Source organism: Leucoraja erinacea, chromosome 33 (genome assembly GCF_028641065.1).
Source record: "Leucoraja erinacea ecotype New England chromosome 33, Leri_hhj_1, whole genome shotgun sequence".
Classification (NCBI taxonomy): domain Eukaryota; kingdom Metazoa; phylum Chordata; class Chondrichthyes; order Rajiformes; family Rajidae; genus Leucoraja; species Leucoraja erinaceus.
Window position 1 is genome coordinate 16,314,785 of NC_073409.1, and position 13,499 is coordinate 16,328,283.

Consider the following 13,499-nt stretch of genomic DNA (forward strand, 5'->3'; position numbering starts at 1 on the left):
GTCCCCCCCCCCCCCCCCCCCCCCCCCCCCCCCCCCCCCGGCACAATGCTGGGTGCGTTCACTAGGAATGTCTACAATGTAGTCTGTCCTGTTTCTCTACATTCAGACTTAAAATGCCTGTTCCTTGCCTGTTCCGCTCACGCTCCTGGAGCAAAACACAAAATATTGGAGTAACTCAGCGGGTCAGGCAGCGTCTGAGGAGGGATGAACAGATGATGTTTTGTGTCAGGACCCTTCTTCATACTCCATCATGTCTGAAGAAGGATTCCAGCCCGAAACGTCACCTATCCATTTTCTCCATGGATGCTGCCTGACCCGCTGAGTTACTCCGGCACTTTGTGCCCAGTGCCCACCCTCCTTCAGACTGATCGGATTAAGGGGGGGGGAGAGAAAGCTACAAGATGCGGGTGGTTCAAAGCCTGGCAAGTGATGGGTAGATCCAGGTGAGGACGGTTTTTGATGGGTCTGTTGAAGGACACAAGTGTTCATGTTCTTTCCTTCCTCATTACCAGGGTCCAGGGGTGGGAGATTGCACCCTTCACGTGGCCCACCCTGTCTCAACTAATGCAATTAACCTGACGTGCACAAACAATTAGATGTAGCGTTTTGGTGTCGACAACTTTAGGCCGTGCTCGCCATACGCAAGAAGAAGAAGAAGACCAGGGTCCGAGTGTTGTCTCCCTCTCTGTAGTACTAATGTGGTGATTACTACATTGTTGGTTGTCCATGCTGTGGAGATGGATAATTATGCTCATCATGTTAATGACTAGAAGTGAAAGGCTCTATATAAATGCAAACCTTACATCTGGCATTCCCTGCTTCTTGCTTGTTGAATACCTCTCCATCATATTCCCCTCCTTTTTAGAACTCTGTTCCACACAATACCACGTTCTCACTATTTCTCTCTCCTTCCTTTCTTCTCTGCTTCTTTTCTTTCACTCTTGTTGCTGTTCTTTGTTCCTCTTTTTCTTTTCCCCCAAGTTGTTTCCAGAATCTCCATGCCACATCCCTCCCCCCTCCCCCTCTCCCCCCCTCTCCCTCCCCCTCTCCCCCTCCCCCCCCCTCTCCCCCTCCCCCCCCCCCTCCCCCCCCCCCTCCCCCTCTCCCCCCCTCCTCCTCTCCCCCCCCCTCTCTCCTCCCCCCCTCATTCATCACCTTGCTCTCCATCTCTCTCTTTCCCATTCCCTCCCTCCCTTTTCCCTTTCACCTCCTCTACCCCCCCCCCCCCCCCCCCCCCCCCCCCCCCTTCACCCAACACTGGTGTTCAATATCGCCCTGCTCATGTAGTTCAGTAACATAAGGAGGGCATGGGGAAATGAAGGGTGGAGAGAGTTAGGGTTGGGACACAGTTGTGTCAACAGTGTGAAGGAAAGAACTGCAGATGCTGGTTTAAATCGAAGGTAGACACAAAATACTGGAGTAACTCAGCGGGACAGGCAGCCTCTCTGAAGGGTCTTGACCCGAAACGTCACCCATTCCTTCTCTCCAGAGATGCTGCCTGTCCCGCTGAATTACTCCAGCATTTTGTGTCTACCTTTGTGTCAACAGTGTGATGGATTCACCTTGAAGCCCAGCGCCAGGGACAGTACACGTTAACCCAGCTCGGTTCTGGCTTGGTTTGAGGTGTTGAATTACTTTGTAATGAACTGTAGCTTGCCGCTATTCAATGCTAACCAGATGAATGTTGAATACAAACTTTTGGCACAAAAATGGGAGCAAAACCAGACACAAAGGGAGGTTTTGTCTGAAAAGAAAAAAGTCTACCAGCGTGTTTTAAACCTCGTGACTTCACTTGCATCGATTTCTCAAAGTTATTAGAATTAAATGCCTCTAAAGTGCTGGAATCTGGAACAAAAATCATACAGCTGGAGGAACTCAGTGGGTCAGTCAGCATCTGTGAGGGAAAGAGTTGATGGAGGTTTCAGGTTTAGACTCTTCCTCCCGACTGAAACTTAGGTGCAAATGTCTCTTGGTTCTCCCGGACCAGCGCACATTGTTGCAGTCAGTGTCTCCCACTTTGATGGTGCCGGATTGCTGACTTAACTTTGGTGAACAAAAACCAAAGACTTTCATATACAAATGTATTCCTCTGTACCTCTAGGATTCAATGTCACTCCAGGATTACTCTACTCTGGGATTTCAATTGATCCCAAGATCTTGTGTAGGAAGGAACTGGAGATGTTGGTTTAAACCGACGATAGACACAAAAAGCTGGAGCAACTCAGCGGGTCAGGCAGCATCTCTGGAGAAAAGGAATAGGTGACGTTTAAGGCAGAGACCTTTCTTCAGACTGAGAGTCAGGGAAAAGTGAAACGAAAGATATAGGCAGTGATATAGAACAAATTAATGAAATATTATCATATCTTTCATTAATTTGTTCGATATCTCTCGTATTTCACCATCTATATCTCTTGTTTCCCTTTCCCCTGACTCTCGGTCTGAAGAGGGGTCTCTCCAGAGATGCTGCCTGACCCACAGAGTTACTCAGCTTTTTGTGTCTTTTTTTTAAAAATGCACACCCAAAATAGGTGCATGGTCTGAGTTGTTTAAAGGGGCTGTCCCACTGGGGCGACCTAATTGGCGAGTTTAGGAGAGTTTGAAAAAAAAAAAGTCAAGTTGAAGACCTTCTTCAACCTCCTTCGACTATGTTGAAGACTAGCTTTGGGAAAATTGGACACCAAATAGTGGAGAGTGAAACCGACCTCCTCCAATCTCCTTCGACCTACCTTGAACGTGTTGAAGACTATCTACGACTACCTTCTACTACCTACGACGAACATGCCGACCTGCTACGACCTACTTCGACTAAAACTACGAGTAAAAAAATATGGATTTTTTTCCATGGCGACCTTTTTTTACTCGTGGGCATTTTTCAACAAGTTGAAAAATATGCCGCGACCTAGCTGAGACCCCGAGTACGCGGGGACTACTCTCGAGCATGAAGGAGAGTTGCAAAGACCTCCTAGGACCTCATGTCGACCATACTGCGTGTATGAGGGCAAACCCGTCAGAACTCGCGGATTAGGTTGCTGCAGTGGGACAGCCCCTTAATTATACATTTGATTGAATAATACTCTTTATAAATCAGACTTTAGGTGGAGCATTGTGGCGTGTTCCAGGCACAGCATTGTAGAATGCCAAGATCCTGGGGAGGATTTGGAAGTCTCACAAATGAGGGCTCCTGACGTGTAGATAGGAACTGCAGATAGAAACAAAAAGTTGGAGTAACTTAGCACGACAGGCAGCAGCTCTGGAGAGAAGGATTAGGTGACGTTTTGGGTTGAGACCCTTCTTCAGTTCCTTCCTACACAAGGAACTGCAGATGCTGGTTTAAACTGAAGATGGACAAAAAATGCTGGAGTAACTCAGCGGGACAGGCAGCATCTCTGGAGAAAAGGAACGGGTAATAATTCGGGTCGAGACCCTTCGTCAGACTGTCTGAACTGAAAGAGATAGGCAACGTTTCGGGCCGAAACCCTTCGAAGGGTTTCGGCCCGAAACGTTGCCTATCTCCTTTGCTCCATAGATGCTGCTGCACCCACTGAGTTTTTCCAGCATTTTTGTGTACCTGTCTGAACTGAAAATATCACCCATTCCTTCTCTCCAGAGATGCTGCTAAATTCTGTCCCACTGTGGGCTCCTGATGCTGCCTGTCCCACTGTGGGCTCCTGACTACTTGTATATCTCGGGAGTAATATTTATAAATTCAGTCCGAGGTGCGTAAACCACAGAGTAGAGGTAGACTTTATCTCCTGGATGTTTGTGTTGTGAGCAGGACGTAATGGTGCGGCTATTGAGTTGTACAGGTGTTAGCGCACCAAGCCCGATCCAGCCTCTAGCACCCATCTTCACTAATCCTGACTTATTCTCTCCACTTTTCCATCAACTCCCCTAAGGTCGGCACTGTGTTACAGCAGTGGAGTTGTTGCCTTATAGCGCCACAGGCTTCAATCCTGACTACAGGGGCTGGCTGTATGGACTTTGTACGTTCACCCCAAGACCTCGTGGGTTTTCTTCGGGTGCTCTGGTTTTCTCTCACACTCCAAAGACGTCCAGCTTTGCAGGTTAATTGGCTTCTGTAAATTGTCCCTAGTGTGTAGGATAGAGCCAGTGTACAAAGTGTTATGTCACTGTTATGGCATGCACTCTACCTCAAAAGATTCTATCACTGGGGACCAACCTCCCCATCTTTGTAACGTGGGAGAAAACTGGGCCACCCGGGAGGAACCGACTGTTCACAGGGAGACACCGTGCAAACTCCACATGGGCTGTACTGGAGGTCAGGCTGGAACCAGGATTAATCTATTCTATATCTCTCTACATCATTGTCTATATCTCTTGTTTCCCCTTCCCGTGACTTTCCGTCTAAAGAAAGGTCTTGACCCGAAACGTCACCCGTTCCTTCTCTCCAGAGATGCTGCCTGTCCCGCTCAGCTACTCCAGCTTCTTGTATTAATCTTCAATTATGCACGTGGGTGTATTAGAATCGCTAGGATGTTGTTTCTGTCACTGAATCTCCCCTTCCAATTTGTGAGCATTTTCTCTTCAGTGATTGATGCCGAGTGTTGCATGAATCTGTGCTTGTCTTGTTATCCAGATCTCTACGCCTTTGAGATGACTGATGTGTATGAGTGGCTCTTTAGAAGGGACAATATTGATGTATGTAGAGATGCCATTCATCTTGCCGGTGAGATATCATGATGTTCAGGAGGAACGCTTATCTGACACATGTTCTGCAGCATAGAACCAGAAACCAACTATCACCATGTCCTCAACCCGTATATGGCAAGGAACTGTGCAGCAAGGTAGTGCAGCGGTAAGTTGCTGCTTTACAGCGCCGATGACCCAGGTTCGATCCTGACTACGGGTGCAGTGTGGATGGCGTTTGTACATTCTCCTCATGAACCTGCGTGGGTTTGCTCCAGTTTCCTCCCACACTCCAGAAACAAACAGGTTTGTAGGTTAATTGGCTTGGTAAAATTGTAACTTGCCCCTAGAGTATGTAGGATGGTGTTAGTACGTAGGGATGGCTGGTCGGTGCACACTCGTTGGGCCTGAAGGGCCTGTTTCCATGCAGTATCTCTTAACTAAACTAAACTCAACTAAACTGCCTCAAAACCATTTCCAGATGTCCTTCGATATAAAAAGGGGCAATTCGCCTGTACTAACTGCAAAACCTGTACTAACTCAGTTGAACTTCCTGCTGCAGCACCCACCACTCTAGTCGACATCATCTCATGTTCCGACCTCTCTTCCCAATAACTTTCACCAATTTAAAGGTGATTCCTTTTGGCGATAGTCATGCTGCATCTTGTTGCTCAAGCACCTTAGAATAAATATTCAGATTGAACAGTGGCATCTATATCTGGAATAGCAATCAGCAATATTCATTACACGAGAGGAGAGAGATAAGAGCTGAAGGTATCTGGGTGTCATGCAGAGAAGTCACAAGAAATGTATATACCGGCATTCGAGATGTCAAGTCAGTGCAGAATGAATGTACAGATTTCGTTTTGCTATCAGGAATTTTATTGCACAATAAAAGTCTACTGCGAATTAACAACTCAATTACATGGGAGTTAAACATTCCAATTTAGTCACCATTTTATGAGCGAGGTAGGACACAAATACATAAGGAATAAAGGGCAAATAATTTGAGCAGAATTACAATACTTTAAAACAACAACGTGTTGTTACCGAAAGTATTGGAAGGTTACAGGCGACTTCAAAGAAGGCCAGGGTTACACAGAAAAGCTGGAGAAACTCAGCGGGTGCAGCAGCATCTATGGAGCGAAGGAAATAGGCAACGTTTCGGGCCGAAACCCTTCTTCAGACTGATCAGGGGTGGGGGTGGGTGGGGACAAGAAAAGGAAAAGGAGGAGTAGCCGGAAGGCTGGAGGGTGGGAGAAGAAGGCCAAGTGTTTAAAACTGGGCATCATCTAATAATTGCTACACAATTTACAAAATCTTTCTAATCTGCTCGCGATCATGAGCCAAAGGTGTTCCCCACACACATTCTGGAATCAAATAATATAATGTGATAAAAAGGAACTGGTGGTGCTGATTTATACAAAAGATAGATACAAAATGCTTGAGTTACCCAAGCATTGATCCGATAGAGGGGTATAAAATCATGAGAGGACTAGATCGGGTGGTCGCACAGAGTCTCATGCCCGGAGTAGGGGAATCGAGGACCAGAGGATATAGATTTAAGGTGAAGGGGAAAAGATTTAATCAGAATCTGAAGGGAAACTTTTTCACACAAAGGGTGGTGGATGTATGGAACAAGCTGCCAGAGGAGGTAGTTGAGGCAGGGACTATCGCAATGTTTAAGAAACAAGTAGACAGGTGCATGGATAGGACAGGTTTAGAAGGATAAGGGCCGAACACATGCAGGTTGGACTGATGTAGCTGGGACATGTTGGCAGGTGTGGGCAAGTTGGGCCAAAGGGCCAATTTCCAAACTGTATGACACTATGACTATAACTCAGCGGGTCAGGCAGCATCTCTGAAGAAAATGGATAGGTGATGTTTCGATTCTGTCTGAAGAAGGGTCCTGAGCTGAAATGTCACCTATCCATTTTCTCCTGAGATGTTGCCTGACCCGCTGAGTTACTCTAGCATTTATGTGTCTATCTACAGTCTAGAATTTGTTTGGTTTGTTTCGGGAGCTCCCAGATATTGAACAGCTAAGGCCTAACCCACATCAACACCCCTTTTAAATGTACGCCATTGGTCGGGAAAACACTTTGGGACATCTGGAGGATGGATTAGGTGCTACAACAATATAGATCCCACTCTCATTAGAAAAAAGTATTTTAATTGAAAGGTGAAGAGTTAATATCCATTTGGTCCAAGATATCCACTGGATATTGTCTACGGAGTCAGAGAGGAATGACTTGAGATCCTTTATCTTCTACTGGATCTACGATTGGTTTCCTGCAGATTATTTGCATTTTAACGGGCAAAGTTTAAATGAATGTTCATGGCAAGTTTTTTTTTTTAACAGAGTGGTGGGTACCCATAATGCACTGCGTGGTAGCATAGGCAGATATAGAAATTAGGTGCAGGAGTAAGCCATTCGGCCCTTCGAGCCTGCACCCGCCATTCAATATGATCATGGCTGATCATCCAACTCAGTATCCCGTACCTGCCTTCTCTCCATACCCCCTGATCCCCTTGGCCACAAGGGCCACATCTAACTCCCTCTAAATAGTGGCATTTAAGAGGCATTTGGATAGACACATGGATATGCAGGGAATGGAGGGATATGGATCACGTGCAGGCAGAGGAGAGTAGTGTAACTTGACATCATGGTCAGCACGAGCATTGTTGGCCAAAGGGCCTGTTCCTGTGCTGTCCTGTTCTACATTTATCATATTGTCCCCAGCCATGAGGGCTCTAAGTATGATAGTTCATCACTCATCTGCTGAATGAGAGTGTCAGTAGCAGGGCCAACATTGACCAGCTGGGCAGATGCCTCCATGGGTTGGCGTTGGAGACCTGCCTTCTTCAACTGCATGGCCTGCTGGGAATTTTCGATGGACCCACAGGGCTGCTGGGTTGGGAGTTCCAAGATTTTGATGCAGTCACAATGCAGGAGTGGTGATATATTTCCATGTAAGTATAGTGTGCGCCACCATAGTTCGATGGAACTTTATTCGTTACGTGCAACTGCACAGTGTCACTGTGCATATTTACACATGCAGTCGCCACCATGTTTTGCGGAAGATTTCAAATCGCTAAGATTTTAAAGGTCCGGTCAGCCCACCTGCTCGGACTGCTGGAGTGGCCCCTGATCCAGGCCGCTCGGACTGCTGGAGTGGCCCCTGAACCAGGCAAGCCCCAGGCTCCTGCAGGGCCTCTCTCCGTTGCCCTTGAGCGGATCGGCCCGTTAACCCACGTCCGTCTCCTCGCCTGGTGGCATTACTCCGGTTCATCCTCCTACTGGCACTTGCTCCTCACGTCCAACGTCACCAGCGGCTCCATCTCCGGTCTTCGGGTGGGCGAGCAGGATCCGGGCTTGATGGCTTTCCTCAACAGTCCACGGTCTGCCGAACCTTCGGGTCCTCCAGCGGGTTCCTGCTGCAGGTGGTGCACCTCCTCCAACCTTATCTATTGCATCCGCTGCTCTAGATGTCAGCTGCTCTACATCGGTGAGACCAAGCGTAGGCATTAACCTTCTTGATCTCCCGGTGGCTCAGCACTTCAACTCCCCCTCCCATTCCGAATCCGACCTTTCTGTCCTGGGCCTCCTCCATGGCCACAGTGAGGACCACGGTAAATTGGAGGAGCAGCACCTCATATTTCGCTTGGGCAGTTTACACCCCAGCGGTATAAGCATTGACTTCTCTAATTTCAGGTAGTCCCTGCTTTCTCCTCCCGTTCTCAGATCTCCGTCAGCCCACTGTCTCCACCTCTTCCTTTCTTCTTCCCACGGTCCCCCGCCACCCTCACATCAGTCTGAAGAAGGGTCTCGACCCGAAACGTTGCCTATTTCCTTCGGTCCATAGAGGCTGCCTCACCCGCTGAGTTTCTCCAGCATTTTTGTCTCCCTTAATTTTTAATGACAGGCCTTTACTGAAATATCACTAACTATTTGCTCACAGCTAATGTCAACTGCATGCAGATTAGCAATTAACCTTGCAACCCTCCTGTGTTGTAATTATAAAGAAAAATGCTCAGACATGTTTGAATTTCTAAATTGCCTTCCCTTATAATATTTAAAAGGCATTTGGACAGGTACATGGATAGGAAGGGTTCAGAGGGAAATTGGCGAAAGGCAGGCAGCTGAGACTAGTGTAGATGGGGCATCTTGACCAGCGGGGCTAGTTGTACCAACGGACCTGTTTCCGTGCTGTATGACTATACGATTCTTGATTTTCCAAAGTGCTTTGTTGTCCGTAACGAACCGTTGACATGCCACCACTTCCGTATAAAATTATAACAGACATGTTATTCTGATTTTTAGTGGCGTCAATTAAAAATTGGACACCTCTCATCCTCAGATGGTGACACTAGGGCGTCTGTGTTGGCTATAGAGAGCAGACAAGTCTTTGGACTTTACTGAGGATTGTGCAACAGTCCCTCCAGTTCTGCACTGGAGTTTTAGATTTATTTAGCTTTAGAGATACAGAGTGGAAACAGGCCCTTCGGCCCACTGAGTCCATGTCGACCAGCGATCACCTATACACTGGTTCTAATCTTTACACTTGAGACAATTTACAGAGGCCAATTAACCTACAAACCTGCACGTCTTTGGAGTGTGGGAGGAAATACGAGCACCCAGAGTAAACCCACGTGGTCACAGGGAGAACGGGCAAAATCCGTAGAGACAGCGGCCATAGTCAGGATCGAACCTGGGTCTCTGGCGCTGTGAGACAACAACTCTACCGCTGCGCCACTGTGCCGATCCCTGGAGTATCAGCTTGGAATGAGATCGATGGAGCGGGATTTTTACCCAACTCCACCACGGGAAGACTCGAATCATTTTAGCATGTCGACTTATTAGGTGCAGAATTACTCTGGTATATAGCCCTGGGATTGAGGATGGGGACGGGTCATGTGAGTAAGAAAACCATTTCAATGATATAAAGCTTCCACAAGTCATTTTCAATGTGTCTAGGTAAAAATCTGCAGACGTTAAACCAATTCGCTCAACGTCCTTCATTACTGTTCAATGTTACATGGTAATATATTAATTGCATGGAATATTTCAAAGCTATAATCATAAACGCTAATGCCTCGTCAGGTTAATTGCTTTTAATTGATTTATCGCTTTTTATTGAGAGTTTAATTGAAATTCTGTAAGTAGGACATAAACCGGAAGGGGTTGCGATATTAATTAAACTTCAACAGCCCCCATTGCTTACACCAGTAATTGTCCGTTGCAATCCCCTTGCTCTGCCCTTAAGCAATTGTTGCTCTGCCGTTAAATAATGTGAGGTTGGCAGAAATTGCTTTCTTCTGTTATTTCCTTACAGACAATCTCCCTGATGCCCATGCAGATTATTTACTGCTGTCAAGACCTGAAGCAATGGCCCATTCCAACACTGAGATTTTCTTTTAATTAAATATTTAGCACAAATGGAAATACATTCATTGTATTTTATCCCAAACATCTCTTTGGAATCTCCTCTGGTGTCTGAGCTAGCAATCAAACTGTTGACTAGCTAAGGAAGTGGTAGTCAGACTCCTGACTGCTAACCAGTGACTCCCACGGATTTATGTACCACTGCCCTGTTGGAAATACTGACTTTTGGCTAGCACATTAAGTTGTTGGTTAAAAGATCAGGAGCCCCACTATTTCTAAGATTTCTAAAGACGGCAAGGTGGGATACCTGTGGAGCTACTGTCTTACAGCGCCAGAGACCCAGGTTCGATCCTGACTAGGGTGCTTGTCTGAGGTATGGAGTTTGTACGTTCTCCCCGTAACCTGCGTGGGTTTTCTCCGAGATCTTCTGGCTTCCCACACTCCAAAGTCGTACAGGTTTGTAGGTTAATTGGCTTGGTATAAATATACAAAATTGGTGTGCGTGTGCGTGTATGTGTGTGTGTGTGTGTGTGTTAGGTAGTGTTTAATGTGCGGGTATCGCTGGTTGGTGCAGACTCGGTGGGCTGAAGGGCCTGTTTCCGCACTGTATCTCTAAACTAAACTAAATTAGGGGAAACCAGGAAACTGTTTCTCGAGTATTCTGATCAACGTCTATTCATGGTCATCACTAAAAAAGAAATTTTAGATTAGTGGAGTTTACTGTTCATGGCTGAGGGAGGACACTGTCTGAGCAAGTTATTCTTCCGCCCTTGGTTAGAGTGCTTGACCATACATGTTCAGCTTCTCCTGGCCACAATGTAGGCCAGGGCAAAGCATTGTTTCGACTCCAACATTGGAAGCATGGAGCTGTACACACTTGTTGTTATAATGCACCAACAGGACTCATTTTTCATGTACGGATTGTACGCCTTTTGTGTATCTTTCCTCCACCTCCATATTCATCTTCATTTGCAGTGATGACATCAACATTAGTCATGGAGAAACAGCATGGAAACAGGCCCCCTTGTCCACCGAGACCACACCGATCATCATCCACCCGTTTACTCTGATTCTTCATTAATCCTATGTTTTATTTGTTGAGTTTAGAGTTTACAGATACAGCATTGAAACAGGGCAATTGGCACCGAGTCCATGCTGACCATCGACCACCCTTTCACACTTGTTCCCAGTTATATCACTTTCACACCCATTCCCTACACAAGAAGGGCAATTTGCATTAACCTACAGACTCGCACATCTTTGGGATGTGGGATGAAATCGGAGCATCCAGAGGAAACCCATGTGGTCTCAAGGAGAGCATGCAAACTCCATACAGGCAGCACCAGAGGTCAGGATTGGACCTGTGTCTCTGGTGCTATGAGGCAGCAGCTCTACCTACAGTGCCCAATTAATCTATCAACCGGCATGTGTTTACGACACCTATTCCTTCGCTCCTTCGATGCTGCCTCACCCGCTGAGTTTCTCCAACATTTTTGTCTACCTTCAAATACTAGATATTAGCTTTAATATATGGGGGACTGCATTTAAAGGAGCAATTTTGGGAGGTTTCTTTACACATGGTGGTGCGTGCCTGGAGAATACATACGCCTCTGGGGCTGGTGGTGGAATCCCATCACAATCACAATAATACTTTATTAGCCAAGTATGTTTTGCAACATACGAGGCATTTCATTTGCCAAGTCAGTCATATCATACAAATAAAAAGCAATGTAACACACAAAACACATTTTACCATAAACATCCACCACAGTGACTCCTCCACATTCCTCACTGTGATGGAAGGCGAAAAAAAGTTCAATCTCTTCCCTTTGTTCTCCCATTGTCCGGGGCCTGGAGCCCTCCGATGATCTTGATTCCCGTAGCTGGCAGTCGGGCTCTCTGCATCGGGGCGATTAGCTCCTGTATCAGGGGGATGTCAGCTGGACAATCGAACCCCGCGTCGGAGTTTCGATAAGATAGATAAATAAGATAAGATAGTGGCATTCAAGAGACTTTTGGATAACACATGGACATGCAAGGAATGGAGGGAGATAGATACAAGATGCTGGAGTAATTCAACGGTTCAGGCAGCATCTCCGGTTTCTTCCATAAGCTGGGATAATGTTCAATTCACCTCTATCCCAATGAAGACATTGGACTCTGTCTAAGGACCTGATGCACGACAATGCTAAGAACTATATCCTGCCTCTATATCTTTCCCTTTGCTCTATTTATGCCTAGCGAGCATGCAAAACAAAGCTCTTCACTATATCTCAGTACATGTTACAATAATAAACCTAAGGACGTTATCTTATTACACAAACAATGCTGCACCTCTTGGATAGTCATCTGACATATTATTCGCTGAACACCTTCGCTCAGTCCGCCTGAATCTATCTGATCTCCTTTAATTCTCCTTCCCATTCCCGCACCGATCTTTCTGTCCTAGGTCTCCATTGTCAGAGTGAGGCTAAACGCAAATTGAAAGGAACAACATCTCATATTTCGCTTGTGCAGCTTACACCCCAGTGGTATGAATATTGATTACTCACACTTCAGGTAGCCCCGGCATTCCCTCTCTCTCTATCCCTCCCCCACCCAAGTCGCACCAGCTTCTTGTTTTCACCCAACAAACAGCTAACAATGTGCTGTTTCCCTTATCATCGTTACTTTTTTGCGTATCTTTCATTCATTGTTCTTTATCTCTCTACATCACCGTCTATATCTCTCGTTTCCCTTATCCCTAACCAGTCTGAAGAAGGGTCTTGACCCCAAATGTCGCCCATTCCTTCTCTCCAGAGATGCTGCCTGTCCCGCTGAGTTACTCCAGCTTTTTGTGTCTGTGTTATAACTCACGAAGATCTTAACCTTATACAGTAGCTTGTTAAGTGAGCACAGCCCATTGTGAAGTTGATTGTTAGATAGCATTGGCTTTCTTCTGCTATGAAATTACAACGGGTAAAACGCATTGACACTGTGAGTGCTTCCTAAACTCTCTGGTTTATTTTAGTTCTTCAACCAGGACGTTTATTGCTAAAAGTATTGACTGTAATTTACGATAGATTGGTTTGGCAATTGTATTGATACATAAATGAAATTGATGCCCTTTGCACACTCACACTGTACGTCGATTTACAATAGTTTGATATTGCTCCAAATAACTTTAGACATGATTCTAAACTACTTGTGGAGGAAGGAACTGCAGATGCCAATTTTCACCGAAGGTAGACGCAAAGAGCTGGAGTAACTCAGCGGGTCAGGCAGCATCTGGGGAGAAAAGGAATAGGTGACGTTTCAGGTTGAGACTCTTCTTCAGACTGAGAGTCAGGGGAGATGGAACCGATAGATATGAACCATATCTTATGTCTTCCCTAAAATATTTGTTCTATATATTTTCTAACCCATTTTCAGTGATTTTTCTCTCAGCAGAGTTCCTTTTGTTCACCATAATCGATGGTTCCCCTGC